At 42.4% G+C, this 13134-nt stretch overlaps 1 protein-coding gene across 1 annotated transcript in view; it reads right to left on the bottom strand.

Moving 5' to 3' along the window:
* The window catches only part of GPAT4 (glycerol-3-phosphate acyltransferase 4), a 34090-nt gene extending 31335 nt beyond the window's left edge, over nt 1-2755 (bottom strand). Inside the window, exon 1 of the mRNA XM_011372719.2 lies at nt 2627-2755. The gene's annotated coding sequence lies outside the window, so the exon portion shown is untranslated. The remainder of the gene's footprint in view (nt 1-2626) is intronic.
* Between the last annotated feature and the right edge of the window lie 10379 nt (nt 2756-13134).

Raw genomic sequence — 13134 nt, 5'->3', positions numbered from 1 at the left:
TAATAAGTTAGGCTAGAATCCTGAGACTAACTATAAAACTCTTTCTGACACCACAAAAACCACCACATAAAACACACGCCTTCAAGGGTGATTTACCGAAACAAAACATACACATGCTGTTATTTCAGTGGTACTTCTATAATCTAGATGTGCATTACAACTACTGTATTTACGTCATAAACTCACAAAAGTCCATCCTGAAAGTAAATTTATAAACAACTATGTCATGTGATATAAAGTGAACTTATATAAGTAAACTCAACTCTATATACAAAGATTCTCTTGATTACAGCATTCCTTGGAAGCAGACTATCACCATTTTAAGGGTAAGAAAACTGAGGCACAGGTACAGAATTTACCGGTCTTTTTTGAGATAGGAAAATTTAATAGCATAAAATGTGTTAGGAAATGCATTCCACAATTTTGTATTAAAAAAAAAAAGGCCCAGCCCACAATTCGTCCAGCCCAGGATTCTTATCTGTTAATGATGAGAAAATGTTTTATGGGAGAATGCAATTGTTCTTCCTGCTATCAGGAACAAAACTTCAGGGGTGTACTCCAAATTATTCCAGTTTTCTTTAGTAACTACTAAATAGCTGTCAATGTGATCTAAATCTTTTAAAAGCGTGTTCTTAATCTTAGTCTGGTATTCTACTTCTGGGGTCACAATTTCCCCATGCTTCCTAAAAGCTATGATTAGAGATTTGTCCCAAATGTAGTTTAAGGAATAATTTAAGGCATATTCTCTAGCTGTATTCCAGAATTTGGTGGAAAAGTTCATCCAAACCCTTCATTTAAGAGTTTTCAGTAATAGCCCATCCACACATTTTTTTTTCCTGAAGATGACCTAAAACAACGGTCCCCAACCTTTTGGGCACCAAGGACCAGTGCTCCTATAAGTATCTAATGCCTGCTGATCTGAGGTGGAGCTGAGGCACTGGAGAGGGGCTGCAAATACAGAAGATGATTCTCTCACTTGCCTGTCACTCACTCAACTCTTGCTGTGCCGCCTCGTTCCTGACAGGCCACAGACCAGCACCAGTCCACTGCCTGGGGGTTGGAGACCCCTGACCTAAAGACAAGCATTAAGGTACAGGAGAAAGACTGGACTTGAAGTTGGACGATTTCTCCCTAGTCTCTGTTCAGCCTCTTATTCCTTGTAGACCTAAACAAGTCACTGAATCTCACTGAACCCTGAGGGCTCATTAAAAATGAAAAAGTTAGACAAGGTGTTCTGGAAGTTCTCATTCAGATCTGAATGAGATCTGAATGTTTTAACTGTTCTCCAGCAGCTTGATCATTTCAGACACCCTTTTCTGGTCCTTCTCCAACATTATTATGTGTTTCTTAGTTGAAGGATTTACAATAGTATACTGTGTCCCCAAAAAAGTTCATGATGACTTTATTCAATAGTAGGATTTTTAAGCTACTTTTAACATCAAAGATTTATCCCAGAGATATAGGGGATTGGGTAATGGATGGGATGTGGATGGGACAGGCTTAGCCATAAGGTGAATTGTTGAGGAGGGATGATGGGTATCTGCTGGTTCACTATTCTACTTTGTATGTCTGAAATTCTCCATAACCAAAGTTGAAAAAAAAAACCAAAACTTCACTGTCAAAGTGAGAAAAGAATACAGAATTGGCATTATTTCAGGGCTCTTTTCTACAGAGCCCTTGGCATAAGAATAATTGCTTTTCACACCATTTCCCTTGGGTTGAGATAGAATCTACAAGACATGAAACTAAGCAGAGCTACTCAAAGTTCGGCCTAAATTAAGGAAAATGAACCAGAAAGGAAATTCTTCAACTGATCTGAAGGTTATCATTAAGATGATCCATATCATTAAGATGATCCATAGGGCCGGAGGGGGGCGGGGGGAAGGAGTGCGGGGCGATAATGAGAAGTGACAGGCACTGACATCTAGAACAGCATGGAACTACTTCCACTGAGCTATGCTGTTTCCTACGGCATGTTTTCCTTAACTTTTCAATTCCAGCAGTTAAAGCCCTATGTGAAACGGAAAGCGAGGAAATAAACAAGACTCTAGTAAGAGGATGCCTCGCAGAGCGTGAAATCAATAGGAAAGGCACGGAATTTCGGGAGAGAAGAAATCCTAGAGAAAGAAAAGAATGAGGCTCCTGTGGAGAACGAGAAGAGAAAATGCATCCCAAGGAAACCAAAAGACATAAGAAAAGAAATTAGAGGTGAAGGCGCTTCCTCGTGATGTCTAATACCCCTTCAGCCCTCATGAGCTGCATTCCTTGGCTCTAGAGACGGGAGGGCTGCAGAGACCCTAGGATTTGGGAAGATCGAGGAGTCCATCTCTAGAGGGGCCGGCCAGAGCCGGGAAGCGGGGACGGGGACGGGCGCCGAGCTGGGGTACCAGGCTCCCGGCACTGCGGCGGCGGGAGGGGCGAGGACTGTTCCACTGCGGCCGAGGGGGCGGAACGGCCGGGCAACCCCAGGAAGCAGCAATGGTGTCTCCTGACGCCGGCACGGCGTAGGGAGGGCGTCCCCGGACCGCAGGCCTTTCGCTGGGCGCCTGGCCCCGACCCCGCGCCCCGCTCCCGGCTCTCTTGAGGCCTGTAACCTTCAGGAAGGGGTCGACTCGGGCATACTCACCGACCGCGAAACTCCAGGGCTCCAAATCCCTCCGGTGCTGGTCCCTCCCGTCCTGGCCCGCCGCCTCCAGCCGAGGCGTGCGTAAGGACGTGCGCGCGCCCGCCCTTTGTCTACGCCGCTTTGACGTGACCCCTCGCGTCCCATCCCCACCCCTCCCGCCGTGTAATCTCAGGCCCCGCACTCTCGCTCCGGGCGCGCGCCGGGCTGGGCGCGAGCCCTGAGGGGCGAGGCGGAGTGGGGAGGCAGCGTAGCGGCAGCTGCCGCGGCTGGGCGCGCGGGGAACCGCCGTGTCGCCCCTCGGTAGGCCTGGCGTTGCAGAGACTGGAACTGCGCATCTTTGGCCCTAGTTGCCTCTTCTTCGTGGCACGTGGCCCTGGGATTCCTGCTTTGCTAAAGGGAGCTCTTCCTAAGGAGGAGTCTCCACATTTCTGAGCTGTACCAGGGCCCGAATACTGGCTACTCCCCATAGGTTCTGGAGAGCGTGAAATCAGCCCTTATTAGCGAGAAGAGGCTTAAGTCACTAAATTACCTGTCATCTTGGGGCTGTTGTGACTGTGCACTGAGATGCAATTCTGCATGTAAACTCATCCACCACCACCATGATCCGAGTCCAAAGAGTTGGTTTACACAATCTCTGTGTTCCCTTGAAGCTGCAGCTTTACAACATCTTCCTCAATTTGGAACCAATCTCTCCACTAAACTCTCTCTGGTGCTTGCTGGAGTTTCCATGTGAATTTCTCACCATCTCTTCCAACTTCAAACGCCTATCCCAAGCTTATAGGTACTTCTTTGAAACAAAATCAGCCCTTCTTCTTGTTCCTAAAGGACATTTTTTGTCACCAGTACCAAGCCCTATCCCCCTAGTTTATTTACATACTGTTGTGAGATTGCCATTCCATGTTAAATAATCTGATAAATTTTGAGGGTAAAGTCTACATTCTTAGATCTCAAAATCTGACTGTAAGAATGATGGCTGTACTCCAAAACACTGGACCACTCACTCCACGCTAAATGTTACCACACCTATTTGGGACTTAACCACATGTACATGAATTCCATTTATCCATCAGTTTAACGAACCTTCAAGCCTTTAATGTGTGGCTAGTTTCTACCAAGGTCTCAATGACACAAAGTTGAATAATGAGTGTATGGGTAGGTCTAATCTTGATCTAGATTAAATTCCATAAATGTAGAAATTGGACATCATATATTTTTGTATAGGGATGGTTTTTAAACTGGCTACCACCATCTTAAATGTTCTTTGGGTTCTTAAATCTGGTCTTTTTTTTCCTGTTCCATAGCCAGTGGAAACTTAGTAGTAGTTCATCATCTGCTCTTTTGTCCTTGTATATTCATGTTTACATTTTTTTTCACAATTTTTAGCATAGATTACAGTTCTTTGGATATAATAATTTTGAAATTAATAATTATTTCACATTTATTAGAAACTCAGCAAAAATAATGTGGGTTCTTTGCCCAACCAAATAGTATGCTCAGTTGTGGTGAACACACACACACACACACACACACACACACACACACACACACAGTATGCATGCATTCACTAGCACATTCTCTAAACTTTAGTACAGGAAGGCAAACTTCCCTCTGAAGAGTAAGCCAATGAGAACTGGGTTAATATAGTTCCTTTAGACTCCCGAGTTTTATTTGCAAAGATCAATGATCTGGGCGATCTCTGTCATATTCCTTCAAAGGCACGAATAATTTAAATAGGAGAGAAAATAAGTTAGACACAAAGTAGGTTTATCTATAAAGAAGGCCTACTGCCTAAAGCATAATGAGGCTTACAACCTACACCAAATTCTTGTCACTGTGAGCTTGGACTGTCTTTAGATTATTGTTGAAGGTATTTTCACATTCTGGAATAAAAATATTCTTGTACTACAAAAACTATGTGAATAATTTTTAAAGCCCAATGAAGGATGGTCCCTATAGAGAAGGGGATCACAGTGTTTAAGGCCTCAGTAAAAGGTTTAAAAACCCCATCTCATCCTAACTTTGAGCTCATTTCCCAAAATGTGCCTCTGCAATCATTGTGTTTGCTGTGTATGTGGCACACAGCGCCATGAACCTGGAAAGAGATTCCTTTAAATCTACTCCTTTCTCCAATAGAATACCACAAGTATGCTGTATAACTTCTTTCCCTTCCATACATCACCTTTTACATACACAAAGCCTTTGACGTTCATAAAGAGATGAATCCACAACTATTTACTACACAACTGGCAACACCAATGCTCATTTCCAAGCACCAAGAAGAAAAAACTAAATTAAGCAAAGCAAAGGTGTGTTCTTTTTTAAATAAATTAATTGTGGTAAAATACACATAAAATTTACCATCTAAACCATTTCTAGGTGTACAGTTCAGTTGGGTTAAGTATATTCAAATTGTTGTGCAACCAATCTCTAAAACTATTTCATCCTGAAAAGTGAAAACTCTACGCCCACTTAGCAGAAATTCCCCATTCCTCCTTCCCCCACACCAGGCAACCACAATTCTACTTTTTGTTTCTATGATTTTGACTACTATGACCTCATATTCATATCTTATATAAGTAAAATCATACCATATTTGTCTTTCTGTGACTAGCTTATTTTACTTAACATAATGTCCTTCAGGTTTATCCGTGTCATAGCATGTGTCAGAATTTCCTTCCTTTTCAAGGCTGAAAATATTCCATTGTATACATATACCACATTTTTTTTTACCCATTCATCCACCGATGGGCATTTGAGTTGCTTCCACCTTTTGGTTATTGTGAATAATGCTGCTATGGATGTGAATGTACAAATATCTGAGATCCTGCTTTCAATTCTTTTGGATATGTATCTCAAAGTGAGATTGTTGGATCATATGGTAATTCTATTTTTAATATTTTGGAGAACTGCCTTTTGAGATGCTATTCTTTGATATATGAGTTAGGAGGAGAGATCTGGGCTAGTGATATAAAATTGAGAGTCATCAGAATATGGATGATACACATGTTGGATCAGATTAATATAAGAACATTTAGACTTAAGAAGAGACTTTGCAGTTAAGAGCGAAATGGAGGAGATAAGTTTTTCAGTCTGTATCCACACTGTGGTTCTCAGTTTGAAAGAATACAACTCAATTTTGCCAGTTCACAGCAGGATGATCTGATGCTGGGACTGATTTTAGGTAATCAAACCTACAGGAGACCAATGAAAAGAGAGGGCTCAATTGATCATTTAAGAGGATAATGGAAAATGCAAAATTAACAGGAATAATAGAATCCATAGGTCAGCTCATACCCTTAGCAATGGAAAAGTCTACTTGGGAAACTAAATCAACATCAATAACTTGTTTGTTGACTATAAAGTTTTCAAAAAAAGAAAAAAGAAATGTACGACTGTAAGGACTCTGGCAATCTGATATACCCCCAAAGTTCTACTTGTACAGGATTCTGCCTACCTAGCAGTCAGAAAACACTCAGCTGAGCAGCACACCCTCTTGGATTAATATGGTAAACTAATTCTCTTTGCCCAGCTCTCCATTTTCTAAAATTCATTCCTACCTACCATTATCACCTCTCTTAAAACAATGGTTGCCTTCCTGGGATTCTCAAGGAAAGAAATGGGGGACTTCCAGTTACTTTAATAATAATTCAAAATCTCTAGTGGAAATTACAGATATGAAAAGGCCACTTAAACTAACTAAAATGTAATTTTATTCTTTTTTTGTTTGTGTTGAGGTAACATTGGTTTATCACATAAATTTCAGATGTACAACATTACAATTCGACATTTGTATCCACTACAGTGTGCTCACCACCTAAGGTCTAGTTTCCACCTGTCACCATACAATTGACCTCCTTTACCCATTTTGCCCTCCCCCTATTCTCTTCTCCTCTGGTAACCATCAGTCTGTTGTCTGCATCTATGAGTTTGTTTTTGTTTGTTTTGTTTGTTCTTTAAAAAAAAAAATTGCACATATGAGTGAAATCATACAATATTTGTCTTTACCCATCTGACTTATAAACTGTAATTTTTGGCAAACATGCACTCATCTTTTAGAAACTCACTTCAGGGTTTAATTCTACCAGGAAGTCTTCTCTGATTTCCCCTTAGGGGCTCATTCTTCATGTTTCCCTAACACTCTCTGGGGGACTCTAACATTATTTTTATGGATTACTTATTTATATGTTTGGCTCCCTTCACTGGACTGTGAGCTTTGTTTTATTCATCTTTCTATCCCCAATAATAGTTATCATAATGTCTGTCACATAGTGATTGCTCAAAAAATCTTTGTCGATGAATGAAACCTACAGATGACTACCAGAAACCTGACAAATTATGTATGTATTTAATAAAATCATGAAATGAACTAGTACTTAATTAGTATGAAATTTAGTAGACAATACATGGGGTATGTGAGAAAAATAGTAAAAGAGGTTCTTAACAGCAAAATTGGTATCAGAGGTCACTGAATGAAAACATTATCTAGATAAGGAAAATGTCATAAATTAGACCAGTTTATATTAGTCTGATGTTTCAGAGGTCAAGGGAGTCTTGGGCCACTTTTGTCTTTTTGAGATTATCACTATAAAAAAAGTTACAGGATTACAACTGTGGCATATAGTACACGTGTGTATTTCCAAAATTAATAATTTTAACAGAAAAAGAGGCAATAAACACTGTTGTGCTATTTACAAGATAAGTTTTATAAAAATATAAACTATTACTTCAAAGTGCACTACAGATAATGTGGTCTGACAATGAGACATAAGTGTGAAATTCAAAGATGACTAATGAACAGCATCTTTTTTCAATCCTGTTAGCTATCTCTGTGGTTGTACATGTAAACTTCATCATTGGAGATAATATCCAAAGTTTAGATTTCAGTCTTTGTGAGACCTGACCCATGTGGTCTTCCAGGACTTCCCCTTTCCAGGGGTAGGCCCTGACCTGAGTTGCATTTTTTTTCAGAGGCTCATCGAGATTTTAGAAACCCCAGTTTCATTAGAACTGCATTACGACTCACTCTAGGGGTAAGTCATCTTTACAGCTGATGACTCATGTTTTCTGTTGATTTTTATCAGCTTTAACTTTAGAGAGTGACCCCAAATCCTGACAGCATATCCTGTGGGGACCGCCCACCCTGTTCATGATCATCTCTTGATGGGGTCAGGACTAGAATGTGGGACACGGCTGGAGAGGAAACAGGAGTGGTTTCAATAGCATCCTTTTCAGATGAGGAAGCTGCCCTGTGCTCACGTTGTCCTTGGAAGCAGGTGTGTTTGGCTCCTTCTGTCTTTACCCCATTAACCATCTGGCAACACAGAGGGAGTTAGCTGGGACAGTCTCTTTAGGGAAAAATGAAATAAAGCAATGTTGCTTGTTTATCCACTGTGATTGCATTTATATAGCCTGCCACTTGCACAAACAAATGTAACCCAAGAAGTTGAGAATCCGAAGATACCAGACAGAAAAGGTTGAAAATCACATGATATCACTTATATGTGGGATATAAACTTAAAAGCAACAAATGAACAGAACAAACAGAGACTCATAGACATGGACAATGGACTAGTGGTTACCAGAGGGGAGGGGGAAAAGGAGAGGGGAAAAAATAAAAAAATAAAATGTTAAAATAATAATAATAATAATAATAATAATAATAATAAATTTTTAAGAAAAGAATCCGAAGAGATTTGAAAAGACAATTTTAAGCAACACTTTCATTTAAAATTTATCACCCATAAATAATAATCTCTTATTATTATTGAGATTATGAACAATCTATGAAAAGAGGTTAAAATTTTCCAAAGATTAAAGGTCTCAGAACATTGCAAAAAGATAGAGGCATACTTGGCACAAACACTCATGTTATTATTCCAACCCACAGGTTCTGTAGATCCCAAGGGTGACCAGCCTAGGGGCCAGCAGCATACATGTCAAGTCTTTGTCCCAGCCTTCCCAGGCCCGAGGGAGGCAAACTTCAATATGCAGTTTCAATACAGGGTGATAAATACAACAGGGAAAGTGTGGGGTCATAGGAACAAAGGTCTGGCTTCTGGGTCTAGGTAAATTACGCAAAAACAAAAATGTACCTGTAGACAGAGTTTTTCCAGACTCTTATCTGAAGAAGAAGGGAAAAAGTCAAGTGTTTGCAACATGAATTGTTGAAGATGTTTTAGCAAACATTTCTTTGGGTCAAAGTTGAAGACGCAAGTAACAAGAAGACTAGCTCTTTCCAGATAGAGAGGAAAGTAAAAGAGCACATTTCTAGGCTGCCTCTCTCCTATTTTAAATGTAAAGAAGCCCTCTGGACCTCTCCCACACGCCCACATAGTCCTTGTTGACACTCTGACAGGCCTTTTAAATAATCACACATAAAAGCTTTTTTTTTACCTTTCTTCTGTTTCCATGCTCCACAGGCTTCCCTGTAAACGATAAGGGTGCCATTTCTAAAGTAAAGAAGTGAGCCTGCCCATGTGCAAGGAGAAAGCAAGGCATTCAAGGCCTTCCGAGTTGCCTCAATCCTGTCTTCCCACGATGAATTCAGGAGCAAGAAGAGTCTGAACAAAGTTCTAGGAGGGAGGAAAAAATACGTACACTCTGGACAAGAAATTCAAGCGCTTGCCTATGCACAAAGAGTAACCCCAGAGAGTTCGCTCTATCTAGACCCTTATAGAGTTCAGTTTCACTCTGATGAGCAGGACTGTGAACTGTGTACCAAGCAATAGTTTTGTCTTTAATTATTGTCCCCCAAAAGCTGCTGAGCACACCCTAGAGAGAACAGAATTGGATGGTGCCCGCTGGGCCTGGCAACACCCCTGGAAAGGCAACACCCCTGGAAGGCAAAGCAGTCAGTCTCACCTCCGCAAGGACCTGGCATGAGAACACACTTCTTGGAAGGAGCCCCAGACGTCAAATGTGGTGTGCATGTGCACTGTCTTCTAGACTCCCAGCCCGTGTCTGCATCATGCCTTGCAAGAAGACCATCTGCACAGCACACTGCTCCAGGCACAAGCTTGGAGTCCCCTTGGGGTGTAGAGAAGCCCAGCGGGTAGGTGGTTGGCTCTGGTCAGTCGGGTGGCGTTGAGCCTGGGAAGCTGAACATGGGACAGAATCTTTGCCCACAGCATCTTCAAACCTGTGCACAGATGTCAATGCAAGCCCCTTCCTATCTGTGAACACCACTTGCTTCTTGGGTCTCTGGGGTTCAGGAGGTCATGCCACAGCTCCCCTGGGCCAGACTGCAGGAGCTGCCACAGGGATGAGCTGTGGATGAGGTGGAGGTGCATGGGGTGGTGCACAGGAGATATGCTGACAGCACTGGGACCTTTGACAAAAGGGAAGGAAGTTCTGACGACAGGGTAAAAAGAGCAGGATTCCCAACCGCAGCCTGCCACCTCACTGTACTTCCCCTCCCCTGGGGTCCCCTGCTTACAGGTGTCTAAAGAAAAGATAAAAAGCAGCACAGGCAAGAAGTCACAGTGGGTTGGGCGCCAAGGGAGAGCTGTCAACTCCTGGAGACAGGAGCACTGCCCCACTCAGGTCCAGGCAGCAGTGTGTGGCAGAGTAGTCAGCTCCTCTTGGCTGAGACCAAAGTCCCAAACAGGAATTATTTATATGCTCCTGACCCCCAGAGGTCCAGCAGCTGGAGGAACTTTCATATCTTAAACACTTGGTTGGGGAAATGGAAAAGATATGACAGGAAGTGTGACTCAGATGCTTTGCCCCAGGCCACCAGCTCTCTACCCTTGGCCAGGTATCTTCAGGGATCACTCCTGGGTTACCTGTGGTGCAGATCTATGATAAGGAGAAGAACAATGATGAAATGGAAAATCCTATCAGCTGTGAAACAGACTGTCTTCAAGGAATGAGAAGGTTCCCAACACACTGCGGGTAGTTTCCCCAGAGATTCTCAGAATATCTTTCTCTGCTTGTCTTGTGAAGGAATCTGCTTTGCTGCTTTTCCTTATACTATTACATGCTGCCCACTTTCTGTCTTCTTATCTCCACCTCGTGGGTTCTTCTAAGACTTCTGTTACTGCCTTCTCTCTGTTTCTGTCTCTGTATTATTACTCAGTATCCGTGTGTGTGTGTGTGTGTGTGTGTGTGTGTGTGTGTGTGTGTGTGGTGTGATCAAAAGTGGTCATTGGGTATGGCACTCACTGACCAATATAGGAGCTCCCATAGGTCCTTGGGTATGGCTCTCTGGTTCAATCAGTTGTGGCCAAAATGACAGGGTCACAGGATACAAAGTCCATCCATAAGGAATCCTGTCTGGTATGAGTACCTGGATGCACCCCACGGCTCGGTAGCCTGTGCTGGACATGATCGGATTGTCTCAGGAAGTGGACAACTTTCATGGTGCTCTTACTTCTGGCATCCTTCTCGGTCTCCTGTGCAGACCCAGTTTTCTCTATCCTTTAAATCTTAAGGCACCCCAGCCCTCAGCCCTCTGCATTTTTCACTTTATACTTTTTCCTTGGATACCCTTATCCAATGTTGACAATTATTTACTTACTTTCATATGCTAACTTTCAAGTCTGTATCTGTAGCCTAGACTTTTCTCTTGCCCTCCAGACTCCTAGATATTGTTTCTATTTCTTGATCTTGGTGGTGGTAACATGAGTGTGTTCCCTATGTAATTTTCCGTATGTATATTTTACATCAATCAAAAGCTTATTTCAAAGAGTAGCAAGGGGGTAAAATTGGGAATTATATAGTGATTTGGATATTTTATTCTTATAAAAATGGTTTCAGAAAACAAAATATATCGTGCATTTTTCACTTAATATGTAGTGGACATCTTTTTATGTAAGTATAGATATAGCTTATTTTTCATCATGGTGCATAGTAGTCTATCATATGGGTCGATTATATTCTGTATAGGCATTTAGGTGATTCTCAATTTTTTTTGCTAGTAAAATAGTGCAACTAACATTCTTGTATAAATATATTTGTGTACTGATGTGAGAATTTCTCCATGACAGATATTTAGAATGAGGACTGTTAAAATTCTGATAGGTATATATAGTGGGAAACCTTTGGAAGGTTTTACACTAGTGAATGATAATATCTGAATTTCCTCTGATTTCAACCCATTAAAGGTGTGGAGCCCCTCAATTCACCATGTGAAGACATGGGACAAGTTTTCAGGTGGGTAGGACTCTCCATATCAGAGCACCAAGCTAGACCAGGAACCCTCTATAGGACTGGCATTGTCCTCTAGTCACGTGAGACCTCCTAGGAGGCAAGAGACCCTGGGAACTGGGACTGACCTGGTGAATAGGTCTCTGATCCTCCCTGGGACCTTAGGCCAGTGATTCCACTGCAGGAATCAGTTTCCTTAATGTCAGATCCTGGGTTGAGCCAAATTGGAGATTTTCAAGTGTTTCCTTGATAGCAATGGAACTCTTTGTCAAATGGAAACCAGACTGGTCAAAGCAGATCTACTTAGTGGAAATGGGAATAAAGGATCCAGGTAACAACATGAGAGTCCCTCTCCCCAGTTCCATGGAAATCTCAGGGCTCAGGGGATCTAGTAAAAACACTCATCCAGTCCATTTGGATCTTTTGGGATCTCAAATAAAAGGTATTTGCACTCAACCCCCTTCACATTATTCCCAATTTTTTCTCCTCCTTTCTGCTCCCTTCAGGAAGAGCTCCTGAAAAGAATAATAATAATAAAAAAGCTGAGCACTAAAGACCAGTGGGTAAGCAGGAGGTCTGGAAGGAGGGGAAGAGAGACAGGGAAGGGCATGGTTTGGTTAGTTTCTCACTTAAAATTTCTATGAAAAATTCTAGTCTAGCTTGTCCCAAATGACAGAAAGAGGGTAATAGTTGGTACATGGAAAGGTGGGAGCAGTTTGTGGGGGCAGGCCCTGGTCATGGGAAATAGGGGTGTTGCTGGGCTGTTCTAGTGGGGTGAGAAGCTGCCAGAATTAGCTAGTCCAACAACTGGCACTCATATTCCTCCACGCTATTAGGGGCTCTCCAGCCCAGGGTTAAAGTGCCAGGAAGAAGAGTCCCCACAACTTCTGGCTGTGAAAACCAGCAGAGATTGTGGCTGAGTGAGACAAAGAATGGCTGGAGTTGCAGATGTTCCTCTTAAGGGGCCTAAGACGGGACTTGCTTGCTGATGGACTCATTTCCTCTGAGCTCCAGTGCTGAAAAGCACCAGGGACATACTGGGAGAAACTGAATTGTCTGGCTTCAGGGTGAGGACTAGAGAGATAGCTTTCTCCCAGACAGAAGTGCTGGCAGAATCCACTGTCTCTTTGTTGAGCGCTCCCTCCTCTCAGCATGTAGGTGCAAGTGGCCACCATATCTGAATCTCCATCAGCCTGGCTAATACTAGTTGCCCTACCCTGGTAATTCCTGGACACCCTGCCCAACCTAATTTGTGGTCCCATCCCAAGTGCCTCCCGTGCCTTTCCCACACGAATGGCCTGTTTTGGCTCATGTTGCAGGCCTTCCTAAAATCTCTTAAAGATTCACAAAACCCAAACAAG

The sequence above is a fragment of the Pteropus vampyrus genome, unplaced genomic scaffold (genome assembly GCF_000151845.1).
Source record: "Pteropus vampyrus isolate Shadow unplaced genomic scaffold, Pvam_2.0 Scaffold8, whole genome shotgun sequence".
NCBI lineage: Eukaryota > Metazoa > Chordata > Mammalia > Chiroptera > Pteropodidae > Pteropus > Pteropus vampyrus.
This window is presented reverse-complemented; position numbering and strand designations above follow the sequence as displayed.